The following is a 12,572-nucleotide window of genomic DNA, read 5'->3' on the forward strand; positions in this document are numbered from 1 at the left end:
TAGTGTTATTGTATACAAGACAACTAGGGCATTCGTTGACATGATTCCCAGTAGCAAATAAGCAAACCAAAACCATAGCAACATATCAATAAGAACCACACTATGCGTTGCAAGAACATATCTACTACAAGAAGCAATTTGGTTGGATCTGGGGTACCCAACAGTCAACGCGCATACAATATAAGTTAGGAATGAAGACTGTCGTGTCAGTTGGCTATACCAAAAGATTTTTTGGCATCTGGAGGATTATTCTTCCATAGAAATTTCCAAAGATGAGAAAGTTGAACTAGTCAAATATCAACAAGTTTGAAAGATCAACTATTTATATATATGAGGATCCTGATTGATGTGTTAATTTGATTTGAAGAACGGTCTTGAAGTTATGGAGTGAGACATTCATTTAAAATTAGCAAAAAATGTAATAATTAGAAAAAGGGTTGTCTAAATGGTGGGGAACTCATTGACACATGACTTAAAATAGAGAAAAAATTCATATAGTTTACTTTTTAAGTTTTCAAGGAACAAGAGTGGCAAGTTCCAAGTTGGAATAATACAATTTCCACACAATTAGGACAAAGAAAGAAGTCTTACTTTGTAAGCGATAGAGATTCTTGTGTATGACTTACGACACCCCACGCTTTTTCTACGAGAGCGAGCCCTGGTGATATAAAATTACAAGGGGGATTTGTGTGTGTGGCCGACATAGAGGTCATACACTAGATTAGTATATCCTCTGTTACGTAACTCCATGAGTCCCATAAGGCCATCTCTAACCGAAGGGTCCAGAGGGCCAAAGGACCGAAAATAACCTATAAATCGTCTCCAACCGAGGGCTAGGCCAGAGGGCTGTGGAATCTGAGAAAGCCTCACGGAATCAGAGAGGGCTAGAGGGCTGGCTACATGCAGCCAGCCCGGGACTGGCCAGAAAAAAATTCAAATGCAACGGCTAGCTGATGTCAGCTAGCCGTTGCATTTGAATTTTTTTTTACAGTTTTATTATTAGTTTTTATTTACAAATTTTTTCCTATAACTTCTATTTTTCATATATTTTTTTTAAATTCTATTTTTTTCCTATAACTTTTATTTTACAAAATTTGTTTCATATTTTTTTTAAATTCCATTTTTTCCTATAACTTCTATTTCACAAAAATTTGTTTTATTTTATTTTAAATTCTATTTTTTTCCTATAACTTCTATTTCACAAAATTTGTTTCATATGTTTTTTTTTAAATTATATTTTTTCCTATAACTTCCTAAGCCATTATACAACATTAAATTAAATTAAGTAACATGAAACAAAATTAAACAATATGAAACAACATTAAATAACATTAACCAACATACAAATTATACAACATAAAAAAACATTTAACAACATGAAACTTAAAAACATTTTTAAAAACATTTAACAACATAAAACTTAAACGCCTACTCCATGCTTTTTTTGGCCCAAAGATGTGCAACAAGATCCTGTTGTAAGTACTTGTTTGTGGCACGAGAACATATCATTCTATAGCGCCTTATGTACTCATTTATAGAGATATTACCAGTTCTTGGATTGAAAGGTAAATTAGGCCCATCATATATTTTTGCACGAGCCCTTCTTGACCTATTTGGATCTTCTTGGTCGTCATCAGACTCTCCATCAATATACCCATCTTGCTCATCCTCCACTATCATATTGTCATTTAGCCGTTGTTTTTTGTGACAGGGCTAAAACGAGCCCTATGGCCCTTTGGCCCTCGGTTGGAGACGGAGGCAAATATGGCCATGTACTGTTCATTAAAATATTAATTGTAAACACGGGAATTCCTGCGATGAACGAGACAAGAACACGTGTACAAAATAATATTTGTATTAATGATTTAGGGGTTACAATCTCTTCTGCAAATTTAGCCTCTGATTCTATCTTTGCAATGGGTAGATTTGTTGATGTGGTGTTGATCCAAAGGGCTATCGGGGCTTGATCTTAGGATAAACAGTTGTGCGGATTTGTGGATGTCGCTGATCCAAAGGGCCGTCGGGGCTTGATCTAGGGATGAACGGATGATGAATGATGAACACTTTCTTCAAGGGCCGTCGGGGCTTGATCTTGAATTGGTGGAAGTTTTTCAAGGGCCGTTGGGGCTTGATCTTGAAGGAGGATTTCACGAAGAACGAAGAGGGCTTCCTTGATTCTTCAGGATTTGCTTGAGAGTAGAGAAAATGTATGTCAATTTCCCTCATTGCTTGATGGAGGAGCCTATTTATAGGCTTTGAGAATGAATCACCACCATCCATTTGTTTTGGTGGATGTTGTAGGTGAATTTGGGTGGAAGTTGTAGGTGAATTTGGATGGATTGTTGTAGGTGAATTTGGGTGTATGATGTATGGGAAGTGAGTGTATGATGTAGGTGAAGTGAATGAAGGTTGTAATTTTAATGCAATGGTCAACATTTATTTCACCAAAATTTCAATGTTTACAAATGTAATTTTAATGCAATGGCTAACATTTATTTCACCAAAATTTCAATGTCTACAAATGCCCCCACTTCAAGGCGCGTAGTATACATGTGCTTGTCACGTGTAGAAGATGCGTTTTGAAGTCTCTTAATGTAGTTGTCGATCCAAGGGCCGTTGAGGCTTGATCTTGAATTGGGCTGGGAGTTTCTTCAAGTGCCGTTGAGGCTTGTTCTTGAATTTTGTTTGAAATTTCTTCAAGGGCCGTCGAGACTTAATCTTGGATGAAATTGGACCACAAGGAGCTTCATGTGGTGGATGATCCTTGGATTTGGTGATGGATGAATCATCACGTATTTTGTTGCGCTTGTTGACTTTCCACAGCTTTGATCCTGAACTAGGTTGAAGGGTTTTTCTGGTTTCCTCCAATCGTTGATTTTCCACAGGCTTAATCTTGAACTGGGCTAGGGGGTTTCTTCTGATAGACCTGATCCAAATGTTTGAATTTACTCCCTTTATCTGGAGCTGAATTTGATTCAAGGGTGATGGACACTTGATTTTGAATCGGACTTGTGATTTATTCGAGGGCCGTCGAGGCTTGATCTTGAATGAAAATAGGACCACAAGCGGTTTCAGGCAAGCACGAGGTGGAGGTGATGGCCTGTTTCTTTGTTCAATCTTTCCAATCCATCTTGAAGAGGGTTAGAGGGATGAATCAGCACGTGCAGTTGTTGCGTCTGCTGATGATCCACAAGATTGATGTTTCATTGTCACTCGTCTTATCTGTTTTCCAGGCAGATGCAACATCTTCTCTGGAAGTGTATCAACTGTTGAAAACGACTACTCGAGAGCAATGCTAGGTGAGCAATCAGGGAAGAGGTTCCAGACAGTCGGTTCCAGATCGGAAGGCTGACTCCAAGCGTCGCCTGATTGCTCTTCTTTTTTATTATCCAGCGAGTAAGAACAACGACAAAGAAAAAAGACAGGGAAAAAGTATGATATGAGATACTTTTGCTTTTGAAGAAATAACGGCGATTTAATGGCATTGCACGACAATGCTTTGCTCCTTGGCGACGGCGCCAGTGAGAGGTTGTTGAGGCTTCTCGAGCTCTTTGGTTAGAGCAACGATGTTGAGCTTGGATCTTTACTTGAACTCCTCCGTCTGGATTATGCAGTTTTGCCGAGAAGGCTGTCCTGCCATAATGATTTGTTCCAACTCTTCGTGCTGCATTTTTCTCTGCTTGTTTCTTTCACCTAGCAGAAGTGGTGCGCAATCATTTGCCTTTAAATGGTTCTTCAGAGCATCATTTTTCAGCCACTCATCCGTGCTTGGCAGCTTCAGTGTAAAGAGCCAATATCATATCAACTATTCTGAAGTATTTGCTGAGGAAACTGGAACTCTAACGACAGTTGATGATGAGCACTCAAGAGCAATGCCAGGTAAGCAACCAGGCAAGGGTTCTGGGAAATCAGTTCCCGATCAAAAGTTTGATTTCGGGTTCCGACTGATTGCTTTCTTTCTCCTTGTTCTGCAGGCAAGAGCAAAGGCAAAGGGAAAGACAGGGAAAAAGCATGATATGAGATACCTTTGCTTTCGACCCCGATGATATGAGATACGTTTGCTTTTGAAGAAGTAGCGGATGAACCAGCACGTATTTTGTTGCGCTTGTCTCCACATGCTTCGATGTATCATCTTCACTTGCATCATTTGTTTTCCAGGCAGATGTGGTGTCTTCTTTAGAAGTACATCAACGACTGGAGATGAGTACTTGAGAGCGATGCTAGGTAAGCAATCAGGGAAGGGGTTTCCAGGTAGTCAGTTCCAAGTCGGAAGGTTGATGCCAAGTGCCGGCTGATTGCTCTCTTTCTCCTTGTCCTGCAGTGAAGAGGGAGGACAAAGAAAAGGATAGGGAGAAAGCATGCTATGAGATACTCTTGCTCTCAACCCTAGTGATATGAGATACCTTTGCTCTGGTGTGACTGGGTTGAAGAGGTGTTTCCAGGGAAGAAGAAAACTGAGTATGTTGAGAGGTTTTAGTTGCAGATGCATTCGGCAAGGAAGAAGAGTCAGGTGTTTTGGATGTGTGCCTTGCTATGGAGGTCGAATTATATGGTGATTTCCCAATGGCAAGGGGCAGTGTGGATGTGACCTTGTCACCCACGCTTGTCGGCCAAAAGTGCGGTAGTTGGCATAATGGATTTCACACGTTTTCAACTTTGCCAGTCATCTTTGACAAAGTTACACGTGATAGCCGAAAGCTGAGATTGCATCTGAAAAGTGTTGACGGACTTTACGTAGGAAAATCCGGGTTTTGAAATTCGAAAAGTGGTGTCTCTTCGATTTTTTGAACAAGTGGTTGTGTTGCCTCTTCTTTTAAAGAGGTGTCAATTATATTCAACATGCACATTTTGAAGATTGCCTGCTCGTGAAAATCGTCTCCGGTGTATTTCTGAGCTTTTACTTTATCCAACCTTTTTCTTTTAACATTTTTAAAAATGGCTAACCCGTCTGACATTTGCTTAGATTTGAGTCTTAGCAATAACACAGGTGCACCGCGTCAGGGTAATATATGGCGCCCGTCCTTCTTATCTTCTAATGGCCCTCTTACAGTTGAAGACTCTGTGATGAGGGATGCAATAACGGCTACGGTTGTAGCTAGGAACCTCATCACTCCTAGAGATAATAGGATACTTTCATGACGGTCCGATGCGTTAGCTATTCAAGATTCCCAGGCTCTCAGTGTCCAATGTGCGAACTCTGTTTCCAACATGGGCCAACGCTTACTTGTACGAACTCACCAAGTTGAATCATTGACAGCCAAGGTGGCAGCTCTTAATCACGAGATCAGACAACTCAAGCGTGAGAATAGAGAGTTGCATGTGCTTGCAAATAGTTATTCAACGGGCATGAAGAGGAAGCTTGATCAGCTGCTGGACTCCGAAGGTCGGATCCAAAGTGACCATCGAAGGTTTGTGACTTTACTGATATGAGCATATTTATGCGACTGAGTTAGCTTGTTCTCATGCTCTTATGTTGTTATTCCTTAGTTATTTTAGTGTTTAAAGTCATTTTCGTGCAATTTCAGGTTCTAAGGACAAAGTATGCACAAAGGTGCATTTTGGAGTCTTTTGGAGCAATCTTGGGCATGAAATGAATAACTTATGTTTGGAGCAATATAGATGGACGAAAATGAAGATTTAAAGAAGTTTAGAACCTACCAAAGAAAGGAAGAAGATGGATTGACCAAATCAAAGTTTCCTAAGGATTTCAGCTACAAAGAAGGAGTCCTAAACATTTTTATGATACTTATGTCCTTGTTCTAGGAGGTTGCCATACCTTTCCCTTCATTTTCCTTTTCCTTGCAACTCAAGAAAACCCATTTCCTTTAGAATTACTACATAGCCGCACCTTATGTCCTTATTCCCTTGGGATTTTGGCTTTAACTCCTATTTTCTCTAAGTTTTGGATGTAATTCCCTAACCTAAATTAATCATTCCACCACACCTTCCTTTGCCATGCATAACCATCCAATTTCTGCACCATACCTCACTTTTCCTTCCACTTCCTTGACAAAGTTGATGCACCACTTACTTACCTTTCCACCAATGCCATGCATCACCATTGTCCCCTTCATCATTTCATTCACCATTCCACCACAACTCCCTTACCTTTGTCTACCATGTGCACAATATTCTTGTCCACTCCTTTGAATCATTACACATACACTCCATGTCCCCCTCCATTAATCATTCCACCACACCTTCCTTTGCCGTGCATAACCATCCAATTTCTGCACCATCCCTCACTTTTCCTTCCACTTCCTTGACAAAGTTGATGCACCACTTACTTACCTTTCCACCAATGCCATGCATCACCATTTTCCCCTTCATCATTTCATTCACCATTTCACCAACACCTTTGCCGTGCATAACCATCAAATTTCTGCACCATCCCTCACTTTTCCTTCCACTTCCATGACAAAGTTGATGCACCACTTATTTACCTTTCCACCAATGCCATGCATCACCATTATCCCCTTCATCATTTCATTCACCATTCCACCACAACTCCCTTACCTTTGTCTACCATGTGCACAATATTCTTGTCCACTCCTTTGAATCATTACACATACACTCCATGTCCCCCTCCATTGCCTTGCACTTCCTCTATAAAAGGAAGTGTGTGTAACATAAATGAGGATATACTTTGTTAGAGCATTCACCACCATTTCAACACAACCTTCATCCAAACACATCCATTCATCTTCACATCCATTCCTCCATACAAACAAACCTTCAAACACTCACCAACACCTTGTGCCGTAGCAAAGGAAGGAAAGGAAAGTGCTTGGACATGCTTGCTGTCAACTTGGATCGTTGGAGCGTTTAGGTGTTTTCTTTCTTTTGTTTCCAATGTTTAAATTCATTTTCTTTCATTTTGTTGTGAACATGAGTGGCTAAACCCCTCTTGGCTAGGGGTGATTTCAAAGCCATGATTATGTGTACAATATGATTTGATAAATTCCAGTTATGAATTCTTGAATCATGAATGCAATTGGCTTAACTGTTTGATTGATAACTTATTTGTATTTGTTGATTAAGGGTCGACACTTAATTGGCATGCATAAATCCGATGCTAGAGTATAAGAAAGTTTCACATAATTGTTACAAACTTATATTCACAAGTAGTGGAGGTCGCTTATAAACGATCGCGTTAAGTTTAATTCCTAGCATGAGTGACATGATGTCATAGTTGCAAGTGCTTTGTCAATGCTTATGATTTTCATTAAACGTAATGATCTTTGATTGTATCTCTATTATGATGTCATGTAGGGAACTTTTGAAGAATGTTTTGGGTTGTCGAATGATGTCATCCAATCCATTAAAACAAGGAAAATATGAGGGTTAACTAGTGATGTCACGGTTAATTTGGGGCATTGTCATTCATAATTCAATGAAGTAGTAACTGGAAATCGAGTTGTTTGCATACATGTCATGTGTGGAAAAAAAAGCCTCTAGCTATCCCATCATCCATCTAATTTCCTAAATTTATTTTCGAACTTGTTTTTAAGTTACAATTTGTTTTGTTATTCTAAGTTCGTCCAAATCAAACCCCCCGTTACTTTCTTGTTTCAAATTCTTTTAAACTTGTTTTGTTTGCGTTCTAAGTGTTTTGAGTCAAGTCCAAACTTAATTTTTGTCCAAAATTGTGTTTAGTGTCAGAAACTGCCTAGTTGGTGTTTTTAGGCAGTTTTGAGTCTTCTTAGCTTATGTTGAGTCTTGTGAACTAGTTTTGAGTATTTTGAATTTATCCTAACGCTTTTAAGTTTGTTTTTGTGTCTTTGAGTCAGTTTAGAGTCAATTTATCCTAGAACGATCCCTACTTATACATATACTACAATTGCCAAAAGAGGGTTAAATTTGTGTGTTAAGTTAATTTTCGCATCATTTACTCCAGAGGCACCTATTGCCTTCGTCCTCTAGAGTTTTACCGAGTGTTGAGGCTCCAAACAATCAACCTCCGGCGCCTCTTTTTCCTAGAGTTCCGTCGAGTGATGAGGCTTCACACAAGCAACCTTCGTGAAGGCTCCCTCTTGTATTTTTTTTTCATATGTAAAATGTACATTTATGTAAATTTTTTTTTTCGCACTTGTAATTTCTTAGAGATATCAATGGATATGCTTTATTTTATTTAGTATGTTGTGCTAAATATAAGCAAAACATATATCTTAGCAGGATGTGTTACTTCCCCCCTCCCCATATTTTTTTTTTTTTTTTTATCTTTCAAAGATTTTGTCACCACTACCCATTTCCTTTTTCCTTCTTGACTTGCTAACAGTAGCATGCACCATGACCTGTCTTTCTTGCTTATTATCATTTCCTTTGGATGGTGCCTGTCAATCACTTCTTTTCTTTGCTTGGGAGAGTGGAAAAGCGCAGCTCCTACTTTCTTTTCTGCAAAAGTTGAATCACTATGTATCGCAGCATCGTGTTTTGTCTTTGAACGGATTGTTGTCACCATCAGCCCACTGCACTACCAGCTGCATACCATTCGTACTGCTTACCGTCACTATACTATCGCACAATCAGTGATTTTAATGCTTTGTTTCTGATTCCCCTCTGCTGTGCACTGCCCTTCATTCATTTGCCTGGAGACCATTATACATACAGTCATTGCATAGTAATTGCACTACTTGCAGATCAGCTTCGTTGGAGACCACTATATATATATACACATTCACACGCACATGCATACACACATAGGGCACTGCGTAGTCTTTACATAGCCACTGCACTATTACTTGCACAGTCGCCGCACTCCATCTGCTTCTCTGGGTTCCTGTACGCATATATATATATATATGGGATTGCACCATCACTGCGCAACCATTGCATAGCCGCTGCAATACTCGTTGTCTTGCACCGTCACTGCACAGTCGTCCGTTTGCTGCTTGTTGTGGAGGAATGAGCGAAGGCATCACTTGAATCAGGCAACCTTTTATTGAAGTCAAAGCAACCCAGCAGCTGGTGTCTTTTTAATGTTATTTTCTGCTTGTGGCGTCCTCGCCGAAGAAGAGGCAGACTCAGCCTTTTGTGGTTCTGCTTCAGTTTCTGCCTGCAGAAGCTTTGACATCTTTCGAGCCACATATATATATATATATATATATATATATATATATGTGGCAGGTGTTTGTTCCACCACTTTGCATGCATATATATGGCAGGTAATTGTCATGGTTTGTCCCGTCACTCCATGTATGTGCATATATATATATATATATATGCTGATTGTCTCATAACTTGTCCCGTCACTGCATGTGTGTGTGTGTGCGCATATATATATATATGTATGTATGTATATGTGTTTGGGTTAAAATCTGAACTCTGGGCTCATAAAAGAGCTGGCCCAAAGAGAAGCCCAGGCGAGGTCCAGCCGAAGCCCAAAAAAGAGAAATGGCCCTTTCCGACCGAATGCAGTTCATTTGGACCACTTGTTCACCCACTTTGAGGCCAAGTAGTGTAGACCTGTCAGCTACTCAGCCCAAAAGTACTTTATAGTGGCAGATCATGAAAATAATGGGTGAGTCACTACCCTTCAAGCTGCACTCGGGCAAAGCTCACTGTTACAGAAGGCCAAGTCAAAACTTCTATAAAAGAAGGAAGAGAAGTCAGAAAAAATGACACTCAAACAAACAAATACAAGCACAAACTCTGCTCAAAGCCAGATTTACCTTCAAACGAAGCTGTAGTCAGCCCAAGTCTTCATCCCATTCGGGATAAACCCAAGCCTTCACCAAAAAGTCTTTGTAATAGCTCTGCTACCTCGTTAAGAACCTGCTGTAGTATCGATCTCTCTTTGTAAACTCATCTCCTCATCCATTTTCTAGCTCTCAAACCTTTTGAGAAATCATAAAGATAGGAAGTTGCAAGACGATTAGACTTGCCCGACAAGGTTAAAACCTTGCCCGACCTTCTTTGTTTTTGTCTTTTTATTCATTAATCTAGCAATATGTTGTATACTTCCAGTTATATCCAAGTTATTTCTGGTGAGGTGATGATTAAAAAGACTTCTCAACTCTTGAATCCGATTTAAACATGTCGTTATAGTTTAAATCAGATCTAAGTTCTAAGCCCTCAGGCATGTAAGATTGATCAAGATAAAAGTCCTTGGCCTCAAGGCATAAAAAAAGAACCTTATGTGGACTTAACCCATCCACGACAATCTTTTGATAACAAGAAGTCCGAAGTTACTTGGGGCGCAAGTAATCGACTTATTCCTTAGTATCATCTCTGTTATATTATGATGATCATAGAACGATGAGCGTAGAACGAATTCTGACAGGAAGCCTCAAGGCCTACACCTAAGACCCCACAAAGGCACCAGTTTGGATTCATTCTCCTCAGCGGGCTAAGATGTTTTAAGTATGGAATCAATTCTAATAGGAAGCCTCAAGGCCTACACCTAAGGCCCCACAAAGGCACCTATTTGGATTTGTTCTGCCCTTTAAACGAGATAATCAAAAGTATAACAGTTATGATGCATAGTGTGACAATGGAACAAACATTATATGTTCAAGTACCAGGTTAGTTATTGACAGGAAGCCTCAAGGCCTATACCTAAGGCCCCACAAAGGCACTTGTCATAACTAGCACGGACTCTCGGGCATATATACAACTCAAAATCGACATCTGTTCTACATCTACCATGCTGAAGATGGCAGTGGCACGCCTGAGCACTTAACAGTTAATCTTGATTATGAGCCTTAAGGCCTACACCTAAGGCCCCACGAAGGCACCTTTCAAAGTTAACTCTGTCCTTCTCTTTCAGCTCTGCCCGACAAGCCTTGCTTGATAAGCCCGACAGTGAAAGTAGAAGCCTGACAGAAAGCATCAACCGGCGCTAACCTCTCGGGGAGCTGTGTGCTCGTCGGCCAGGAAACATCCCCAACGGAAATTCCTGCCACGAACAATATGTATATATATGTTGATTGTCTCATCATCGTGCGTATACATATATAAAATATGTAATGTGTGTATCCCACTGCCCACTGATGGATTTCTTTGTTTTTTTTTTTTTTTATTGATGCTAGGAATCTTTAATTTTGGAGAAGGCAGAGCATGATGCTGGAACCCCCACGAAGCTTTCAGAGACGTGGCTGTTGGTGGCAAAGTGAGCAAGTTGCCTAGTGTTTGTGCCAGAGACTGCAACAGGGTTTCGCTGTGTAGTGCATTTTGATCACAGTTTTCCCTCGGTGGTGCGCTGCCGTGTGGTGCTGTGCAAGAGCGTGCAGCAGGGCTTCGTTGCATAATACCTTTTGGTCACAGTTCTCCCCTTGGTGGTGACGTCACCGTGCGGTGTAAGAAACTGCTTGCGTAGTCGCTGCGGGTTTGCGTAGTACGATTGCGTAACATTTTGGTTTCCTTTGCCACTATAGCGTGCCTTGAAAGACCATCATGTAGCTGCCATCTTTGCCGATGCTGCTTGGAGCCTGTTCCAGTGCGTCACTTTTACCGTGTGGGGTTGTGTAAAAGACTGCAGCGAGTTTATGCTGTGTAGTGCCTTTTGATCACAGTTTTCCCTTGGTGGGGACGTTGGTGCTCATATTGACCTTGGTGCTTGTTCCAGTGTGTCACTTTTACCGTGTGAGGTTATGCCAAAGACTGCAGCGAGTTTATGCTATGTAGTGCCTTTTGATCACAGTTTTCCCTCGGTGGTGACGTTGGTGCTCATATTGACCTTGGTGCTTGTTCCAGTGTGTCACTTTTACCGTGTGAGGTTGTGCTAAAGACTGCAGCGAGTTTATGCTATGTAGTGTCTTTTGATCACAGTTTTCCCTCGGTGGTGCGCTGCCGTGTGGTGCTGTGCAAGAGCCTGCAGCGGGGCTTCGCTGTGTAATGCCTTTTGGTCACAACTTTCCTCGGTGGTGACGTTGGTGCGCATATTGACCTTGGTGCTTGTCGTGGGCTCTTTGCTGTCGCTGCTTGGAGCTTGTTCAAGTGTGTCACTTTTACCGTGTGAGGTTGTGTCAAAGACTGCAGCGAGTTTATGCTATGTAGTGTCTTTTGGTCACACATTTCATCGGCGGTGACGTTGGCGTAATGCTCACCTTTGTAATACGACTTTGTAACCAAATCATTCCTTTAAAGAAATAAAGTATTCATATTTTGAATTTGCTTTTTATTCTTTAAAGTGTTTGTGTTTTTTGTTGGTGATGTGACTGTACTTGAAGTTTTGAAGTTTCAAGTTGCCTATGTACCCTCGGTTGAGGAGGGATCAAGTCATGACGTAATTCAAATGAATGATGGATTTTTTTTTTATGGTTTTAATGGTGCTTTTGATGATGATTTAGATGATGATTTTGCCGTACACAGTTTATGCTTTTGCGGGCCAGGAGCTTTGTGCCGTGTGCAGTTTAAGCTCTTGCGAACAATAAGAGTTTTGTGCCGTTTGCAGTTTCAGCTCGTGCAGGCAAGGAGCTTTGATTAGTGCAGTTTAGGCTCGTGCGAACAAGGAGCGTTTGGTGCCATTTGCAGTTTCAGCTCGTGCATGCAAGGAGCGTTTGGTGCCGTTTGCAGTTTCAGCTCGTGCAGGCAAGGAGCGTTTGTTGTCGCCTTTTAGGCTCGTGCGGACA

The sequence above is a fragment of the Malus domestica genome, chromosome 07, assembly GCF_042453785.1.
Source record: "Malus domestica chromosome 07, GDT2T_hap1".
Taxonomy (NCBI): Eukaryota; Viridiplantae; Streptophyta; class Magnoliopsida; order Rosales; family Rosaceae; genus Malus; species Malus domestica.